The sequence below is a fragment of the Eurosta solidaginis genome, chromosome 4, assembly GCF_040869045.1.
Source record: "Eurosta solidaginis isolate ZX-2024a chromosome 4, ASM4086904v1, whole genome shotgun sequence".
Classification (NCBI taxonomy): domain Eukaryota; kingdom Metazoa; phylum Arthropoda; class Insecta; order Diptera; family Tephritidae; genus Eurosta; species Eurosta solidaginis.
The window spans coordinates 102,754,198-102,776,441 of NC_090322.1; the positions used below are offsets into that span (position 1 = coordinate 102,754,198).

At 36.4% G+C, this 22,244-nt stretch overlaps 1 protein-coding gene across 7 annotated transcripts in view; it reads left to right on the forward strand.

Moving 5' to 3' along the window:
* The window catches only part of acj6 (abnormal chemosensory protein 6), a 1,105,866-nt gene that overhangs the window by 1,025,201 nt on the left and 58,421 nt on the right, over positions 1-22,244 (forward strand). For 2 of the 7 annotated variants that reach the window (XM_067782334.1, XM_067782335.1), the window contains exons 8-9: positions 7,236-7,344; positions 7,526-7,606. The exons of 4 other annotated variants lie outside the window; for them this stretch is intronic. The gene's annotated coding sequence lies outside the window, so the exon portion shown is untranslated. Of the gene's footprint in view, positions 1-6,481; positions 6,586-7,235; positions 7,345-7,525; positions 7,607-22,244 lie in introns of those variants that run through there. One more of the 7 variants, XM_067782336.1, reaches the window with a different exon arrangement.

A 22,244-nucleotide genomic window follows, 5' to 3' on the forward strand; every position in this document is an offset into this window, starting at 1 on the left:
AGTCACCAATAGGTATGAAAACTACCCTGTACTAAAGAACTCATCAACAGCTTCAATTTGATCCCCATAATGTAAAAACACTATCTAGGCATTCACGGGCCCACGGTTTGGCCTATATCTCGAGACCCTAGTCACCCAGGGGTATGAAAATTTCCCTCCACTAAAGCACTCATCAACAGCTTTCATTTGTTATCCATATTCTATAAACACATTCTAGAGTTACCCGGGTCCACGTTTTGGCCTATATCTCGAGACCCTAGTCACCCAAGGGTATGAAAATTACCCTCTACTAAAGCACTCATGAACAGCTTTCATTTGATATCCATATTCTATAAACACATTATAGGTGTACCCGGGTCCACGTTTTGGCCTATATATCGAGACCCTGTGCGTCGATCCTGAATTTTCTTTGCTATAAACCTCACGGAGCCCGCGGCCTTTCCAACGAATGAAAAACCCTGGAAATCGGTTCGTGCGTTCCGGAGTTATAGCGTCAGAAAGGAAAACCCGACTTATTTTTATATTATAGATTTTATTTCTACGTTACAATAAATAGTGTATATAGTAAATTGTCTGTGTTAATTTTATTTTCAGCTCTTAGTCCAAAAATCATTTAGATGATGTGGCAAACATTTTTTTTTGCTGTAATACATCAATAAAGATTCATGAATGAGACGTCATTAATTCAAATTAATCAAATGTTTTAGTGGATTTTTTATAGGGGGACCGTAAATTGTTTAGTCCCGGGTCCGGATTTTCTCTCTACGGTCCTGGATATTGATATAGTAAAACGTGAAAGGTGGCGCCGCAAAATCGGCTAGAGCAGGGATCGCCACCAGCTCCTTATGGAAGCGTGACCACACCTACTTTGAAATCCAAAAATTAAAAAAATGGCGACGGAGCTAGTAAAAAGTACACTGTAAAAACTTCGAAATTCATAAAATTATATTATTTTATTTAGAAAGAAAATTATGTATTTTGTCATCCTGATAGAAGGTAAATTCATTCGATTATTTTTATATATAATTTTTTATATTTTTTTTGTTAAATTTTTTTTTTTATATTTTTAGGCTTTTTATTTATTTATTTATTTATTTATTTATTTTTTTGTTCATTCATTTTATTAAATCTTTTATATTTTTTTTATTGTTTCAAGAACAACTTTTATTTTTTGTTCATTTGAAAAATAATTTACAAAAATAAAGATATTTAACTCACCTATAACCCTACATTTACTCCCCCTAAATATAGAAATAACTATATTTTTTAATAAAATTTTATTTTTAATTTAAGTTAAATATATTAACATTTATAAATTTTTTTTAAATAATTGTCAATAAAATTTTCACTTTGAAAGAACAAAACATAATATAGCTTATCGGGTAGTTACTTAAATTTCGATTGCAAAGTTCTGTTCGCTACACAGAGACTGTTTAAACAACACGGCTATTATTTATTATATTCTATTAGGTAAATGAGTGATAATCTTAAATTAACTTTTTCGGTTAATAACGGTGAAATAAAGCATGCATGCATTTAAACTTATCTATGTGTATTCCATAATAAATTATCACCTTCAATTGAGACGTAATAAATTTTTGTCAGTGCCTGTCTATTCTTAATTTTGTTTTCTAAAAAAATTAGCGACAACCAATCAGCGAGCAGAAATGATGTCAGTGCATGTCTATTCTTCACGTTGTTTACTAAAAAAATTAACGACAACCAATTAGCGAGCAGAAATGGCGCTGGCACGTACACAAACCCAGTCGGACTTGGTAGCTTTCAAAATTAACGTAGCACATTGTTTTCTTCAATGCATTCAAAAATGCGTTCAATTAAAATTTAATTTAATTTAAAATTTAATTATTAAATAAATCAAACAAATCTTCAATGTTTTTGTACAGGTGAACCAAAAATATACCCGAAAATATTACTTCAAAAGTCATTTTACACGAAATTATAGCAGTTTAGTTCCTAATGGGTACAGCATAATACATTCGGATGTAGGCGATTGGATAGAATGCGTGGCGGGGATGTGTGGTGCGCTTGCCTATGCAGTGCGCATGCCTGATCGTTTTACAAAAACAATTGCTTGAAAGCGCTAATGGGGTGGCGATCCCTGCGCTAGAGATATTGGTCTTTCCGCAGAATGTGAAATTTCTCGCGTCATGAAAAGTGTTCTCGATCGTCTAAAACAAAAAATACGTACAAGACTTACACGACTAAATTACCTTAATTTTATATTTGGATTATTTTAGAAGTTGGAAATTTGTTAAGCAGGGATAATAGCGACGAAATTGTAATGACTTGGGTGAATATCTCTCAAAAACTTTGTGGAAATGCCAAACCAAAGCATACAAATAAAAATTTTAGTATATTTGACTTTACAAATGCCCGATAAAAAATAAAAATAAAACAGATCGAAAATTTGGTATGAATTTTTTTAGTTCGGGTTCATAGTTTTTTTTTTTATAAAATATGATTGTAGCGACCTTTTTACTTTGACTTTATCAAACTGTGATTTTTGCCGGCTCAAGGTCCAATGTAATAAAATACTTTTTTTTTTTTTAAATATTTCCCAATATATTTCAATCTCCTTCGGAGATCGTCTTCAGGGGCTATAAGAATAACAAACAAATATTCACATATAAAACTGAATACAATTGGGATACAATTTTTCCATACATACATACATTAATTATCTTGTCCGATACACGACACTTGTTAGTTCGCCATGCAGTTCTGAACTATTTTTTTGCTTTTTTGTGAGTCAAGTAAGTGTCTATAAATATGGGAGCAATTTTCTGTGTCCGTTTTGTAGTTTAGTCTCTTGCTTGGTGGTGTATTTGCTATGTGTAGCATTTCTAACGTAAACCTTTTGCTATAATTTGTCTCCTGCTCTAGTATGCTCACCGCTTTAAAATCTGGTTGGTGTCCGTTCTCTGTACAGTGGGCCGCAAGTGATGTTTTATGAATGTTGCCAGATGATCTACATTTAATATCCGATCTGTGTCCTGCTATTCTTGTTTTAACTTGTTCTTTGTTGTACCCACATATTCTTTTCCACAGTTATTATTTTCATTTCCCGCACACGTAATCTTATATATTGCATTATTTTTGTCTGGATTTGTTATTTTGCTTTTCATGTTATTAAAAAATATGTTTGTTGTGTACGATGGTTTGTGTGCAATTCTTATATTCTCCTTGTCATAGATGTCTGAGCCATGCAATCTTTCTTAAAAACCTGGTATATATACTACAGATCTATATTTTGTAGTCGTGTTCTCTCTGTTCTTCCGGCATTTATCTTTCGGGTATTCCTTTATTAAACTCTGTATTGCGTTAGGAGGGAAATCATTCATCTTTAGTATGTGTGTTATACGTTTTTTATTCTCGGAGTGAAAAACCGTGTCACTCGTATTTAGTACTCGTCTAATAAAGTTTTTCGCCGTATTTATAATCATACCCCTTGGGTGTTTTGATTTAAAATTTATTATTCTTCCTGCTGATGTGGGTTTTTGATACCAGTCAAGTTTTATTTTATTGTCTATTTTACATACTAATGTGTCTAGAAACGGCAGTCTACTAGCCGACTCCAGCTCCGTCATAAACTTTATGTCCCTGTGGAATGAGTTTAGCACCTCCAAGGTTTTCTCCAGCTCGTCCTCCTTAACATTCCAGAGATTTTGGAAACAGTGACAAACGCGAGACTACTTAGCAAATACGCAGATGATGTGTTTGCCATTGTTAAGGAGGACTGGAGAAAACCTTGGAGGTGCTAAACTCATTCCACAGGGACATAAAGTTTACGATGGAGCTGGAGTCGGCTAGTAGACTGGCGTTTCTAGACACATTAGTATGTAAAATAGACAATAAAATAAAACTTGACTGGTATCAAAAACCCACATCATCAGGAAGAATAATAAATTTTAAATCAAAACACCCAAGGGGTATGATTATAAATACGGCGAAAAACTTTATTAGACGAGTACTAAATACGAGTGACACGGTTTTTCACTCCGAGAATAAAAAACGTATAACACACATACTAAAAATGAATGATTTCCCTCCTAACGCAATACAGAGGTTAATAAAGGAATACCCGAAAGATAAATGCCGGAAGAACAGAGAGAACACTATTACAAAATATAGATCTGTAGTATATATACCAGGTTTTTCTATGACAAGGAGAATATAAGAATTGCACACAAACCATCGTACACAACAAACATATTTTTTAATAACATGAAAAGCAAAATAACAAATCCAGACAAACATAATGTAATATATAAGATTACTTGTGCGGGAAATGAAAATAATAACTGTGGAAAAGAATATGTGGGTACAACAAAGAACAAGTTAAAAACAAGAATAGCAGGACACACATCGGATATTAAATGTAGATCATCTGGCAACATTCATAAAACAGCACTTGCGTCTCACTGTACAGAGAACGGACACCAACCAGATTTTAAAGCAGTGAGCATACTAGAGCAGGAGACAAATTATAGCAAAAGGTTTACGTTAGAAATGCTACACATAGCAAATACACCACCAAGCAAGAGGCTAAACCACAAAACGGACACAGAAAATTGCTCCCATATTTATAGACACTTACTTGACTCACAAAAAACAAAAAATTAGTTCTGAACTGCATGACGAACTAACAAGTGTCATGTATCGGATAAGATAATTAATGTATGTATGTATGGAAAAATTGTATCCCAATTGTATTCAGTTTTATATGTGAATATTTGTTTGTTATTGTTATAGCCCCTGAAGACGATCTCCGCAGGAGATTGAAATATATTGGGAAATATTTAAAAAAAAAGTGTTTTATTACATTCAACCTTGAGCCGGCAACAATCACAGTTTTTTTTTTTACATTTGTACGATTTAACCATGCATGGTCATAATTTGCTTATACCAGCATTCAACTTACTTCCATCATTAGAGATGTTGCAGGTCTTCGCAGCTGGACGATTCACCTAGTCCAACTGGGGAATATTAATTTGTGGAAGTGGAATTTTTCCAACACCTTTTTCCCCGACTTTGTCGTTAAGCGGGACATCCCGATTTTGTTTTGATGACATGCAGAGAGCAGCGCACATATACAATTTCCTGTTTATCATCGACAGAATTAGGCGGCGTAGTCTTTTTCCCGTCCATCCATGTATGGTTTTTATTTATGTTGTACAAATCCCTCGCCTGGGTTAATAGGCTAGAACACTCAAGAAACTTTAAATAAAATCCTCTAACGGAGGTACAAGGAATCGAGCAGTTTAAATATGGTTTTTGCAAAAAAAAATTGCTATTACAGATTTTTGTTCCACATTACAGACGAATACATGATTTGTGCTATACACCAGGCTGGGGACGTACATAGAGATCGAAGTTGGGGCAAAGTAACGCGCATATCCTTCGGAAGTGTGCGTTCTTCTTCGGCGATGTCTGCAAAGGCGGGAGCCTGAGTTTGAAGGAAATCACAGACTCTGCGTTCGTGTTACTCTGGATCATACTACATCAGATCTCGTCATAGGGCTTATGGAGATGTTTTCTTATCTACCTTGGAGGCGCAACTATATCAATAAATTGTCTTTTGGGATTCCTCGGTGCTCAGACGTCTTAAGAAGATATTCCATGGAAGTTCCAAGTGGGAATTTTGGCAGCCCTGCAACTTTCTCCGTTGCAGCGATTTGAGGGTTTGTATGCATCTTCGTGCATTGTAGGCAATTTCGGATGCATTTGTGTTGAAGCAGAGACTGTGTTCGAACGTCACAACCAAAAGTTGTTGGGGTTCCACAGTAGTAACGTTGTGCCATCGAAGTGGCTGTCCAGTTGTTGTGTTATGTGCAAGGTTCACGTCGTGAGCAATATGGCGTATGTACGTTAAATCAGTGCAAAGTCCTGTGATGTGAAAAATTTGAAGAGACAAGGGATATAAATGTTTATTTTGCAGCATAGTTTTCTTTTGGTGATTCCAATCTGAATTCGCAGAGCCATGAAGCTGCCGGACAAAACTAAATTTCTCCTCTATGCCTTTTAACCCGCCGGGGACGAAGCTCCCTCCGTTGTTGTTTTTCAGGAACGAGGGCAACGTTTACTATATTTCAGGAGGAGGTGGCAGAGGTATGATGACTTTCCGACCGTTATGATGGCTTTCACACGAAAATGATTACACTCCAACGATTAAGACAAATATTTTCCCGGGCGCAAGAAAACCTCACTACGCCACTGTATGAGGTGAGAATCATTTCAAAGGAGTGTTTAAACTCCTGGAACCTTCGTTTATTCTTTTAGCCAATTAGAATGTAGAATTTTTGAAAAAAATCGGGTAGGTTTCTTATTTAACAACTTGGGGACAATTTCAAAAAACATGTTCGACTTGGGTCATTTTATTTGAATTCATTGTTTTTTATTAATTTTTTGAAAAAAATGTGCAAAGTGAGCATATAAATTTTTTAAATAAATTTTCTTTTAGTGTTTTGTTTTAGTAACTTGGTGAATTGGGTGATGCAAAATCCGTGTTAAGGCGGCATGGAAAGCGCCTGTTTTTTAAATAACTTTTGAACGGTTAGAAAGAGCTAAATTTCGCAATTGGATTCTTATAACTGGCAGTGATGCGCATCCGTTGATACCTATTTCGACTATATCGGACCAATTTTCTCATGAACAATAAATGGCCTAGACAGTCTTAAATCAGTAGAAAATATAGAAACACCGACATTCGGCGGCGGCGGCGTATGCCTCTTATCTACACATAAACAGAATCGCCATTTTTAATAGGAAAATATGTAAGTGAAGTTACAGCTATTTAAAAAACTAGTATTTGATGACTGGAACTTTTATAAAAAGCAAGTTGTACATATAAATACTGCTAATAAATAGGCTTTGTTATAAATGCTGCGTTAAAGAGAGGGCAGTTTCTACAATTTCGATCATAAGGAATCAAAACTGTAGCTTTTTTGCATAAGCACATCACATCCAAATAAGTCTAAAAAACTAATTGATTAAAAATACTTATTTTTTACTCAAACAAGTCAGGAAGTCTAAGTTCGGGCAAAACCGAATCTTATATACCCAGCTGTGTGCTCTCATATATGTGTATATATGGGTCATTATTATACAAATCCTACGGAATTGTAGAAAAAAAATTTCACTTTTTTAAAAGACACCAAATTTATTTGTTGGAATCTTTTCGCAATTTAAATCAACACATATTTTTTTTTTTTCAGGGATCTGCATATGCTCAGATTCGATGGGTAAGCAAACTTGTCCACATTCAAAATGTTATATATTTGGTTCCACTGGTCGCATCTTATTAATTTTTGTTCAATTTTGAAGGTAATAATATTTACTTTATAACTGCATTAAAAAAATATTTAATTATAAAAAATCTAAATAATTAATAAAAATTAATTTTTTAAATAAATATTACATGCTGTTTTGCCCCACGAATATTTTCGAAAAAAATATATATAATATGCGATACACTTTCATCTAAAAAAACTCTTTTTATTTTAAGTTGGACAATTTTGTGGTTCAAAAGATATTAACTCATTTCTGACCTGACCTCGAGCAACTTGCTTACATTTACTTGCAACAGGTACGTACAACAATTGTATACAGCCAACGCCTGCCTGTGTATGCATTAAGCTGGGTTGATTTGCATGGACGAAAGTAAACCCATATCGCGCCATCGATTTTTCGATAGGTTTTGGTCTCAGTAAAAAAAAAGTTACACTAAGCATACCCAAAAAAATAATTTTAGAGCCTACAAAATTTGAGTTTTTTGACTTTTTTCTTTGATTTTTAAGGTTTTTTCATGACATACTTAAAAAAGTTTCGTTTGATTTTAAAATTTTCATGTATACCCTGTCCGACTCAAAATTGTCCGCTAAAAACTTTGGCGATAACAGTTTTTTGAAAAACAAAAATATTTTTTGGGTTTTGAGGAGCGTTTTGGTGAAAAAAGCATTTTTTCAGACAACCATCTATGTTCAATACGTAAGCTTTTGGTAAAATTTGATGTTGCTAGCTTTTAAACGAGGGAGAAATGGAGCAGAAATGGCGAAAACCCTCTTATTGAACAATATATGGTGGGTATACGTTATAGTGGTCCGATCCGGTCGATTCCGACAAATCTCAAATCCCCCATCAAAATATGCCTGCTTACAAAATTTCATCAAGATATCTCAAAAATTGAGGGACAATTTTGCGTTCAAACAAACGGACAGACGGACGGACGGACGGACAGACGGACATGGCTAAATCAACTTAGCTCGTCCCCTGATCATTTTGGTATACTTATTGGTGGTTCTAACGGAAACATATACATAAAAATGATTTGGAGCCTTGAAAATGAAAAAAATCGATTTCGCCAAAAACAAGTCCCAAAAACAAAAAAAAAATTTTTTTTAAAAACTGTTAATGCCAACGTTTTTATCGCATAATATGAGACAAATTCAATTTTATCGGCAACACTTTTGCACGTTTCTGAAGAAACCCTTAAAAAAAATGGCGAAAAATAAATTGTTTCACCAAAACACTCCTCAAAACCCAAGAAATATTTTTTTTTTTTTCAAAAAACTGTTATCGCCAAAGTTTTTAGCGAACAATTTTGAGTCGGACAGGGTATAATGAAAATTTTAAAATCAAATGAAAAAGTCAAAAAACTCAAATTTTGCAGGCTCGAAAAGCATTTTTTTGGATATGCTTAGTGGAACTTTTTTTCCTGAGCTCAAAACCTATCGAAAAATCGATGGCGCGATATAGGTTAATAAATCGACCATATATACATATATGTACTTGTAAATAAACCTACTAATCATCACTTAGCAGGTAGCTAGTTTTACGAAATTATTATTTATGTCAGAATTAGTATAAGTAGATGTAAGATTGTAAATAGAAAACAGAATTAAATTTTATTTCAATGTAGAAACATCGTTCATTTCCTTAATTCAGAAAGTTATTGTTTTATTATTGCGAGTTTTAAATAAGTATTATTAGGAAAATGCTGAAAGTTAAATGTTTTAATCCATTTGATTTGTCTTCGCACCCAAACACCAAAAACTGCTGTTTACATCACAACACAATTGCCGTGCATATATTTCAAAAATACCTAGTGGAATATGTTAAAAATTACTTTGAAAATATTTCCAAAATTGCATGTTTTTCTGATTTTGTTAATCTTACCCACCATCAATAAGATTTCTGTTTGAGTGCGGAGTGGCACTTTTTTCCAACTTCACATGGCAAAAATGCATGCGATGGTTCAGGTGGGACCTTGAAAAGATTGGCTGCCAGAGCACGTCTACAGAGAGCGAATAATCCAATTCAAACGCCAAAAGTATTATTTGATTGGGCAATAGCGGCTATCCCTTATATTTCAATTAAATATGTGGAAAACGACGAATACTACAAAGAAGAAAATAACCTTTAAAAAGGTAGCAGCAGTGAAAAGGGACGTTGACATACCACTGCATGATTCCAGAGGCAGATGGAACAGTAAAAGCCAAGTTTTTTTCTTTGGATGATCATTCAGTTGAAGTTCAGGTTATGAAATAATTATTATGAAATGCATATGTATAAATTTAAATGAAATTAAAAATTATTGTTTTTTATTTTTTTTTTTAAATTATTGTTAAGTTGGTTTTAACGGTTTGTAGTAATTAATTAGTACATCAATTGCCGTCTTCAAGACTGAGTTTGTTATTTTTGTAAAATTGGTATTGTATAAGTTTGTTTATATATTAGACCGAATACGTTCAATAAACCTTGCTCATTTTCTACTTATAATAATAAAATATAATAATATAAAAATAACTTGTAAAATCTTAATTTTACAAAAATAAGTATTATAATTTATTATAAATTATTAATTCCTATATTATTATAAATTATTAAATTATATTTCGAATTAGAACTTTTTTATATTGTTACATGTAGTATATAAACACACATACACATATACACATTTTCCTACGACGGTTTTGAAGTGTGCATTCCCATTTTTATTTTCGATAATATATGTAAATCAGGGGCTGAACCTGTTTTTCCTTTTATAATATAATTCCTTGCAAAACTATTAATTTTGGACTTTAAATATATTTGGATCAAGATAAAAATTATTTTTGGATTTCTATTTTTTGAGTCCGATAGAACTAGATAAACTCGGACTTTTAAAAATAAAATTCCGGAAATAAAAGTTAAATCCGGACTTTTATTTTTTAAGGCCAAAATAAAAGTCCCGCTTGATAACAAAGAAACGGCTTATCCGAAATACAAAAAATTTTATTCTGATAGTTCTATCGGACTCAAAAAATAAAAATACAGATTTTACTTTTATATGTAGACTTTTATGGAAAAAGTTCGAAAATGCTCGAGGTCAGGTCAGAAATAAGTTAATATCTTTTGAACCCCAAAACTGTCCAACTTAAAATAAAAAGGGTTTTTTAGATGAAAGTGTATCGCATATTTTATATATTTTTTCGAAAATATTCGTGGGGGAAAACAGTACTTAATAATTATTAAAAAATTCATTTTTTATTCTTTATTTTGATTTTATAAAATTAAGTATTTTTTAACACAGTTATAAAGTAAATATTGTTACCTTCAAAAAAAAAAACAAAAATTAATAAGATACGACGAGGGGAACCAAAGATATAGCATTTTGAATGTGGGCAAGTTTGCTTACCCATCGAATCTGAGCACGTGCAGATCTCTGAAAAAATTTTTTTCGAGGAAATCCTGATACAGATATTTATTTCGTGCGAGCAACTTAAAAAAAAATTTGAGCCGAATCAAAACTATGCAATCTTAAAGTTTTTCAATTTGTAAAATAATGATCCAAATATTAGACATACATTTAAGAAAAATATTACGAACAGAAGCTTTAATAGTTGTAGCTGTTGAAATGTTGCAAAGTAAAAGTAACTATGTGGAAACTATAAAGACGGCGAAGCTCAACGTAACGCAATATAGCGGCGGGACAATAAATATTACGGCCGCCATGACGGTACAAACTCGTTCATCCACGTTTTTTCCTACCTCTATACTCAAAGCGGTCATCATTTTGTCAAATTTTTGAAATATTTTATAAAGTAACAAACAAATTTGACTTTTAATTTATTTGAATATGTTTTTTCTTGATGGTACATTTGAAAAAATAATATAGAATTAAAAAAAAAACAATACAAAAATGGATAATAAAATTTTGCGGATAGTCTGCCGTAAATTGTCGAAGTTTACAAAAAGCGGTCCCACTGAAAACAATGTGTATACAGGCCACTCTTTAGTGGTCACCAAGCCCTTAATCCAGGGCGTTATGCGGACCGTGCCTATTGGATAATTTGCAACCAGGGGATATATTTGGCTGTATTCCATCGGATACCGGGCCACCTCGGGAAGTATTGATGGCCTTACCACAGTAAGGGACGGTTCTTTCCCTATATTTAATACTGGACCGCTGAGCCCTCCTTGTTGGACAGGTGGCCGTAGGACCAAAAATAACGACTTGTGGAGAAGGCTACGGGGCAGAGGAACTAAAAGGAGAGCTATCTCGCAGTATCAACGCTTGAGAGCAATTTTCGACCCAACAGAGTTGGAGTGCGAGCGTTGGAGTGGACAGGTGTGGTGATAGAAGTAGGTCGAAGGAAGTTCAATAGGTTTGCCTCGAGAAACCCTCGTTACAAAAACTGGTATGAGGAGGAAAAACCTTCGAACGACGGAAGAGGCAGAAAGGACCCAGTCCCATGGCCGACAGGTAGGACAGCCGCATAGAAAAAGAAAGTGGGTATAAAGCTGTAGGATAGTTGGCCCCAATAACGAGGTAGTAAATAACTCGAAAACTGCAAATTCAGTGAGAGGACGTTAAAAGTGGTGATGTGCCAACCAAAAAGTAGGAGATAAGCCAAGGGAAATAACGCTAAGACTACGACGTTCTCGTAGGTGCCAAAGGTAAGAAACGCTAAGACTCCGACTGGTCCCGAGAAGATGAGCTAAGTATCAAAGTAGTTGCTGGCTGTAGCCCTGGTTGATGTTAGCAATCCTATCGAACAGATGACTACTAAAAGGTGGAGTCTTGTAGAATGGGAGCTTATTAGCTGAATGCTCAAGAAAATGCGGGGAAAACCAAGAACCGTGAAGATAATAGCGTGCTAAAACATCGAAAGCTTGCGATGGCTGAGGAAGTTGTTCCAAATCTCCAAAGGCAAGGGAACGTGCGGTTTGAGGTGGCGGATAAAGTGCAGATTCCCACGATACCAAAAGTTAAAGTATGGGTACCATGCCAGAAACCGAATATACCGACACAGGATTGGAAGGGAGTCACTGTGCCTCGGACTACGTAGCAGGGCCAGTACTACATTTCCCAAATAAACAAGTAGGCGAAGGATATATTGTACACGCAGCTTGGCACAATGTTCTGGGGTACAGGCAAAATTTATACGCCAGAAACAGACGAAGTCGGAAAGGACCTATAAAGCCTTAACCAAAGTGGCGGAGGGAGGACGTAGACGTCACGACGAAGGCGTAAGAGCCAAATGGTGCTGCGAGTTGCACGGAGGAGCATCTAACGAAGCAATGACGCCTCGGGAAAAGAAGTCCCGAGGATATCGATCGTAATATGCAAGCAGTGGAAGAGGCTGAACAGGACCTCAAAAGCTTTAAGCCATAAAGGCAAGAGGAGGACGTAGATGTCACGACTAACGTGTTGGAGGGGGACAAACAGCCCAGTGGTACTGCGAGTCTTACAGATAGCCCTCCAATGCAATAAAGTAGCGTTCAGCGAACTCCTGCTATCCCTTGAGGAGGGTTAGTTTGAGGTTTTGCAGACAGCCAACAGGGGAAGTGCCAACATCCAGCAATGGTTCCTAGACATTGTGTATATCAGCTTCAGCGTCCCCCTAAAAAAGGTAGAGAAGGCAGGAACTTTTAAAAACCTTACGGCAATGTACTGGGCCAAATTCCAGGAACATGTTGAAATAAAACTTGGACAACGCAAAGAGGTTGCCACTGTAGAAGGACTGGATGCATCCAGTAACATCCTATCCCTCTAAGAAGATACAGAGCGAATGCAAAGCCGTCTCGGTGGACAGCTTATTGGTCCACTTGAAGACTGGTCTTCTTAGAAGACTGTTAAAGAAATGTTTAAGCTGGCAGAGGTCGTGGAAAGCGTAGGGTGCCGGGACAAGTGTAGGGATCTGTTGAGGATCTGAAAGTGTGAAATTTCAAGGGCGAAGAGAGTCTCATGGAAAAATGTCTGCGCTGTTGTCGTTGTGTTAACTGTGCTTCGCCCGTTCAATGGGCGCGACCACTCACAGATTTTCACCAAAGTCCTTTAACGGAAGTCAAAGGAAACTGACATTTGCAACAGGTGTGTACCATAGATCATTTGGTGTTAGAGGCATAGGTTCCATATTACACTTGAAAAAATGCAGGACATACATTACGTTTGTCGGAGTTGAATTTGGATAGGTAAGAGTTTAACCTGCTACAGCATCCATAACGAAGTCGGGCTAGGGTGACTCGTGTCTCCCTTGGTAATGTGTTTTCTTCTTCTGCAAGAGTAGGATAGTATATATTGATAACGGAGTTCACCAGGCGCGTTCTGGCAAACAAGTTTACTGGTTCTGTGTGGATTTGCTATAGGGCCTTCTAATGCTCGTCTGGATCAAATGACTGTCTTGGGAGGTGGCGGATCTCATCATAGTGCTTAAGGAGATGTTCCCTTAACCCTCTTGGAAAAGGGGATAGATCAAGCAGTTGTTTGGGTGCCTTGCTTTGTTAAGCTCTTTCGCTTTGCTATAAAGGGTTCAGAGGTCATAGAGAGACATCTCGGTGCAACCCTGAGTGCAGAATTTTACAGGCCTGCAACTTTTTCCCTTGAACAGAGTGGCCGAGGATTTGGTCTGTGATAATGCCAGGTCGCGCTAGGTGAAGAAAATAGAAAGACTGGGGAGATAGCTGTTTATTCTAGAAACGCATTCGTGTATTGGAGGGCCAGGTCCATTTCCATTATAGTACAATCGTCGAAGTAGGAGATGATAGGGAGATCTGATATGTAGAAATTAAAGAGATGCGTGGATAGGGCACCACACTGTGGTACCCCCTGTTTAATTCATCTAAGCTTTGAGGTTTCGTTCCTAAATTGAGACGAAGCTTTCCGACCATTCAGATATCTGGCGGTCCATGTTTTTAGACAAGGGGAAGTGGAGAACCTTCTATGTCTTGGAGTAGCGTGCCGTGGTTAACTGTGACAAAAGCGTTCGACAAATTGAGTTCCACGAGCATGTTTATGACGTTTGGCACGTTGGTAGTGTTATGCATTTTGCGGAAGCCATGGTGATGGGTGGCTGGGCTAAGACTCGTGTTGAGGGAGCGAAAGTAGTGATATCAGTCGATATAACTCGCCTTCGTGGGCTTTAGCAGTAGAATTATCCTTGCCATTTTCTGTTGTTCTGGAATGACAAAGGACTTCAACGACAGGTAGGTAGTTTATTTCGTTATCGCCAAGGTCTTTTAGAATTTGCATGGCTATTCTGCCAAGGCTTATTGATTATTATTAGAGGACTTAGCCTTGTGGATGGCTTCTTCAACCTCTATGGGGGTGGTGGTAAAGGGTGACACGCCGTGTTTGTGTTTATTTACCCGTCTGCTTACACGACCTTTGGCCTTTTCTACTGAAGGATGCATTATAAATTGTTCGCAAAAGGCGCTCGCGCATTTCATCAAGTCCGACAACGTTTAATCGCCAAAGGTGATGGATACTTTATCATTGTGTTTTGTTGGATTATGCAAGGATTTGAGTTGACCACCAATACCCGCAGAGAGCTTGCAAATCTTTAAATGGTCTTGACACGCTTGTGTTCATTTACATGCCGCAAAATATTTAAGTTGAGATTCCTTATATGGGGGCCTCTAGGGTCGAGTTTTCGCGCTAGACCACGTTCTCTTGCCAAGTTTGCAGCTTCAGCCGGGAAATTGGGTATTATTCCGGGTATTCTACACGATAACTTGAGCAAAAATCGACATAGGTCAGGTCAGGTTGGGTGGTAGCTTCCCTGATGAGAGGAAGCTCACTTGGACAACATGACGGTCCGTTGTGATACCACATATAATAAACTAAACTAACGGTGGGGTGACTCTAGAATGTGTTTGTACGATATGGGTATCAAATGAAAGGTGGTAATGAGTATTTTAAAAGGGAGTAATCCTTAGTTCTATAGGTGGACGCCTTTTCGAGATATCGCCATAAAGGTGGACCAAGGGTGACTCTAGAATGTTTGTACGATATGGGTATCAAACGAAAGGTGTTACTGAGCATTTTAAGAGGGAGTGGGCATTAGGTCTATAGGTGGACGCCTTTTCGAGATATCGCCTTTAGGGTGGGCCAGGTTGACTCTAGAATGTGTTTGTACGATATGGGTATCAAATGAAAGGTGGTAATGAGTATTTTAAAAGGGAGTAATCCTTAGTTCTATAGGTGGACGCCTTTTCGAGATATCGCCATAAAGGTGGACCAAGGGTGACTCTAGAATGTTTGTACGATATGGGTATCAAACGAAAGGTGTTACTGAGCATTTTAAGAGGGAGTGGGCATTAGGTCTATAGGTGGACACCTTTTCGAGATATCGCCATTAGGGTGGGGCAGGGGTGACTCTAGAATGTTTGTACGATATGGGTTTCAAACGAAAGGTGTTACTGAGCATTTTAGGAGGGAGTGGGCATTAGGTCTATAGGTGGACGCCTTTTCGAGATATCGCCATTAGGGTGGGCCAGGGGTGACTCTAGAATGTTTCTACGATATGGGTATCAAACGAAAGGTGTTACTGAGCATTTTAAGAGGGAGTGGGCATTAGATCTATAGGTGGACGCCTTTTTGAGATATCGCCATTAGGGTGGGCCAGGGGTGGCTCTAGAATGTTTGTACGATATGGGTAAATAATGAAAGGTGTTACTGAGCATTTTAAGAGGGGGTGGGCATTAGGTCTATAGGTGGACGCCTTTTCGAGATATCGCCATTAGGGTGGGCCAGGGGTGACTGTAGAATGTGTTTGTACGATATGGATATCAAATTAAAGGTATTAATGAGGGTTTTAAAAGCGAGTGGCCCTTAGATGTATATGTGAAGGCGTTTTCGCGATATCGACCAAAATGTGGACCAGGTGATCCAGAAATTCATCTGTCGGGTACTACTAATTTATTTATATATGCAATACCACTAACAGAATTTCTGCCAAGATTCCAAACGCTGTTGATTTCGCCTTGTAGAACTTTTTCATTTTCTTCTACTTAATATGGTAGGTGTCACACCCATTTTACAAAGTTTTTCCAAAGTTATATTTTGCGTTAATAAACCAATCCAATTACCATGTTTCATCCCTTTTTTCGTATTTGGTATAGAATTATGGCATTTTTTTCATTTTTCGTAATTTTCGATATCGATAAAGTGGGCGTGGTTATAGTCGGATTTTGGCCATTTTTTATACCAAGATAAAGTGAGTTCAGGTAAGTACGTGGACTAAGTTTAGTGAAGATATATCGGTTTTTGCGTAAGTTATTGTGTTAAAGGCCGAGCGAAAGGCCAGACGGTGGACTGTGTATAAAAACTGGTCGTTGCTTCCACCGACTTCGCCCATTTTCACAGAAAACAGTTACCGTTATAGAATCTATGCCTCTACCAAATTTAAGAAGGATTGGTAAATTTTTGTTCGACTTATGGCATTAAAAGTATTCTAGACAAACTAAACGAAAATGGGCGGAGCCACGCCCATTTTGAAATTTTCTTTTATTTTTGTATTTTGTTGCATCATGTCATTACTGGAGTTGAATTTTGACTTAATTTACTTATATACAGTAAAGATATTAAATTTTTTGTTAAAATTTGGACTAAAAAAAATTTTTTTTTAAAAAGTGGGCGTGTTCTTCATCCAATTTTGCTAATTTTTATTTAGCACATATATAGTAATAGTAGTAACGTTCCTGTCAAATTTCATCATGATATCTTCAACGACTGCCAAATTACAGCTTTCAAAACTTTTAAATTACCTTCTTGTAAAAGTGGGCGGTGCCACGCCCATTGTCCAAAATCTTACCAACTTTCTATTCTGCGTCATAACGTCAACCCATCTACCAAGTTTCATCGCTTTATCCGCCTTTGGCAATGAATTATCGCATTTTTTCTGTTTTTCGAAATTTTCGATATCGAAAAATTGGGCGTGGTTATAGTCCGATATCGTTCATTTTAAATAGCGATCTGAGATGAGTGCCCAGGAATCTACGTACCAAATTTCATCGAGACACCTCAAAATTTACTCAAGTTATCGTGTTAACGGACAGACGGACGGACGGACGGACATGGCTCAATCAAATTTTTTTTCAATACTGATGATTTTGATATATGGAAGTCTATATATATCTCGATTCCTTTATACCTGTACAACCAACCGTTATCCAATCAAAGTTAATATACTCTGTTAGCTCTGCTCAACTGAGTATAATAAATTGCAGAATTATTACGAAACAGAATATGATTAAAATATAAGTGTTCACTTCGTACATACATATGTTTGCATATTAAAAATATAATATCACCAACAAAGTAAATACGTAGCAGAATTATAAAGATATTTATTGACGCAGACATAAAAACATCAAATATTTGAATTGTAACGACCTAAAAAATTAAATGATCCTGAGGCAAGGTGGGGCGGATTTAATGTGAAGTACTTTCAAAGCAGTCGAATAAATACCATTTTGTAATACACAATATTGGGGTGTTTTATTCAACAGTTTAGCGATACGAACGTTAGCAGAAGGTTGGAAATAAGTGGAATTTCACTAAATTCGTTAGAATATGTTTTCGTTTCGCACCAAACACATGCATATATCTGAGACACTTACAAAAGTATGCAATCATTTGTGGACGTATTACTCACATAAACACGCGCATATTGCTATGCGAGAAGCTATAAACGTTCATCTGTAGTTTATAGCTGGTAATTTTATAGCTGGTAACTAAGTAGTAACTTCTAGAAGTATGCGAACGAGGAAACCGAAGGTTATAAAAGCAGCATAGGCTGAGGCATGAGCAATTCAGTTTGTTTTAAACACGCTATCAGTTGCGAAGTGAAGTTTAATTGTGAAGTACTTTCAAAGCAGTCTAATAAATACCATTTTGTAATACAGAATATTGGAGTTGTTTTATTCAACAGTTTAGCGATACGATCGTTAGCAGAAGGTTGCAAATAAGTGGAATTTCACTAAATTCGTTACAATAAGTTTTCGTTTGTTTAATTGCAACAACGAAAAAAGCGACAATAGTACCGACCGGTTTTTTGCGAATAACTTTTAAGCGAGTTAAAAAATATAATTTCTGCTTTTGTATTCTGAATCTAAATACGCGTCTTTTGGTACCGCTGTCGACATGGGCAACACGAATTTTAGGTGCAGGACTTAAGTTGCAATGTTACTAAATTTGGGAATTTAAAAGCTTATATTTCATAAACTTAGAGTTTCCTAGATCTGCGGATTCCATGTTGGTGATTTTTAGGACCCCCTCTACCCCTACAAATCAACAAAAGTTTGAAAATCGTGGCACCTTATATAAAATCCAAATCGCGGATTTATCTGGAATGTAGCTATAAAAAGTCTTTGGGATTAGTACGAAATCGTATTATTTATTTTACCTATTAAGTATGTTCATTCATTCATTCATTCAATTAAGTATGTGAAGGTGCGTTTGTGGTGTTTGCTAGTTTGTAGATACACATACATCCACAATGTTGTGTGAATTTGCAAATACCAGAATGCAAGCTTTCTGTTTTATTTGTTTGGAAAATTGGCTGCGTGTTGTGAATCCAACTTCCCAGTGGGCATGCTTGGGACTAGACTACAGATTGGAGGAACATAAAAACAAAGGTAAATCTAACCTGGTGAAAAGACTTTAAGCGCGCACCTCACTGATTACATTGGTGGACAAAATAGCACTTTTTGTCTATTATATGGAGTTTTTCGTTTGTTTTGTTTCTCGCTAAGGTCGCTGACCTTAGATCTGCCTTCAAATTTTTTCTAAGTTTTTGAAATACGGGTAGCAACAAGAAACACTTCTCAATTTGACATACTACCATAGTAGGAGTAGTAACTGATTTTGACATTGTCGTATTTATTATGAGTTCATCAAAGAAAATGTGTGTAAGTAATTTAAACAATTTTGTTTTATTTGTGGCACGTATAGGTTCAAGAAATTTCCTTTGAATACGCCAGACCTAATGAATAGACTTATTCTGTTCGCCATATGAAACTAATAAGAAGACCTGGACTCCAAGTTTGGTATGCAGAAGTTGTGTTAAGGCTTTCGCTTGTGGCCTGAACCGCTCCATCAAAGCGACTGTTATTTTTGTGTGGCAAACATAACATGAATAAACCGCAGAAATCACTCTAAATGGATTTATCCCAGCCAACTGACTGCTGTTTAACCAGTCCTTAGTGCTGGATATTCTTCAAAATCTGAATGGAGTACATCCCACATGTGTCAACTGATTACTGCTGGAGAATTCAAAGTGGTGCTCCTGAATCATAAAAGAAAATCCTTGAAGAAAATTTAACTCACTATAATTGATTATAATTGAGTTTATTTATTTAAAAAAAATTATTTTGAATACTTCGCAAACTAGACCTGCGGGGAAAAAATGGCTCCTACATCTGAAATTAGGGTAAAAAGTACTTTAACAATCATGCATAAAATCGGAAGCAACAGGGCCTGTGTCGACGGGTTATAAATATATATTTTTTTATTCGACTTCAAACGCGCTATATACTTGACACAATTTGTCTTCCTTTACCCAACTTTTCTTCCTTTAAGGTACTATGGCGCTTTATCAAATAGAAATTACACTCACGCAACAGTTATAATACTAGACACAACTCAAATAAATATTTTGCGAGTTGCCCCACTTTATGTCCTGCTATATCCACCGCCGTGGCAGAGAGCGCCATCCAGGAACCGAAAATTTTCATATATGCGTCAAAAACTTTATTTCGGCATTCCCCGTATTCGCATCCATACGCTCGCACACTCATACACACATACCTTAATGCGCTTATCAAAACTAACTCCTACAAAGATACTTTTGATTTGTGGAGTGACCGCACTTTGGTTTCACCTTTCGCCAAAGAAAATAAATTACATTTATTAAATTATATTTATTCTCTTTGCTTTTGCGATATGGTGTCTGCTACAATTACCAGAATTCCAAAGCGCTATATGTTACTTCCGCTACACCAATGCGCTGACACTGTAAAAGTAAAAAATACTTGGCGCGATTTACCTCCGAAGAGATTTAGGTCAAACTTCCCTTCCAATTTTCGTCCTGCTTCTTTTAACTTTTTTACAAATTTTTTATGTTACTTTGGGCGGGAGTTGAACACAGGACCATCAGGGTGGAAGGCGGAGGACGCTAACACCACGCCACCGCGGCTGCCACTGTGTTAACACAAAAACATCATTACAGCCTCGCAAGTACCGAGGTTGCTTCGCGTGTGCGAATAAAAATTTTTCCACGCAGCCTTCCACGCCTTGTTTCGTCACCCAACGTGTAGCCTCGACCCGCGAACCAATACCGGGCCTTACATCACAGCTAAGTCGAAATGTTTTACAGAAGTTTGTTTAAAGACCAAACATAAAAGCCCTATCAAACCCCAATGCGTTATAAAATAACTCCGTCCTCTTGGCGAATATTAGAACCTTTCTCGAGTCTTAGCCTTGCCAGCGCAAGACACGAGTACTCGAAATATTGGTAAAAAGTGAACAGCGGAGGCATTGTTAAATAAAGCGCTGCTAAAAATCCAATGTAACTAGGCTCTGTTGATGCGCGCCTGTAAATATACCACACAATTTGGATCAAAAAACATGCTTTGTTGATTGAATTCCAAAAGCAATAGATATTTAGCATTGCATTCTCCAAAAAATTATATACGGCTTTGTATTTGCTACGTCTTGGCAAATACGGATTGAAATCCAAAGATTGAGAGAGAGCATATAATGCTAACTTTTGACTTAACAAATTTATCTTCTTTTTTAGAGTGATTTTAAATATAATTTTTTATCATTTCGTCAGTTACATTTCCGCTAGTCCTGACAAATGTCCATAACGCAGTCATGCGTTCAAGCTCATCATTTGACTGATCCTCAGTTGTGATGCTTACTAATTCCACTTTACCAAATTGGTGCAACCTAAAAACCGTAGTTTATTTTTGTTGATGCGTTGCAAACATGCGATATAAGTTATATATATGACCGACTTTGGTGGTTAACCAAATATTTATTTTATTTTTAACAATTTTTGTTGTTATATCGGCCTACTGATTTTAAGATCGCGGGTTCGAATCGAGCTCAAGGCCTAACAATAATTTTTTTCTGCAACAGATGTCGCAGTGTTGTGAATATCAATTGGCACGAACCAGAATGGAAGTAGGATTAATGAAGACAAACAAAAAACCGCTGTGGTGGCTGAATGGTTATAGCAGCGGCGCCTAAACGTTGCCGATGAAGGAATTTAGCAGTTCCCGAAATGGATCTATACAACGAGCTTTGGCAGTTGTCTAAAATTTTTTCTTTCTTCTATTCTAATTTAAAAATTTTTTCAATTAAGAAAAAATTTATCATAACAATAATAATGATAAAAAAATTATTGTTAGGCCTTGAGCTCGATTCGAACCCGCGATCTTAAAATCAGTAGGCCGATATAACAACAAAAATTGTTAATACATCCCAGAGCACGGGGAAAAAAGTGTCAATAAAATATGACACTATGGCAGCATTGCCAACAAACAAGTCCAATTTTCACAGCTATTCTGCAACAGATGTCGCAGTGTTGTAAATATCAATTGGCACGAACCAGAATGGAAGTAGGATTAATGAAGACAAACAAAAAACCGCTGTGGTGGCTGAATGGTTATAGCAGCGGCGCCTAAACGTTGCCGATGAAGGAATTTAGCAGTTCCCGAAATGGATCTATACAACGAGCTTTGGCAGTTGTCTAAAATTTTTTCTTTCTTCTATTCTAATTTAAAAATTTTTTCAATTAAGAAAAAATTTATCACAACAATAATAATGATAAAAAAATTATTGTTAGGCCTTGAGCTCGATTCGAACCCGCGATCTTAAAATCAGTAGGCCGATATAACAACAAAAATTGTTAATACATCCCAGAGCACGGGGAAAAAGTGTCAATAAAATATGA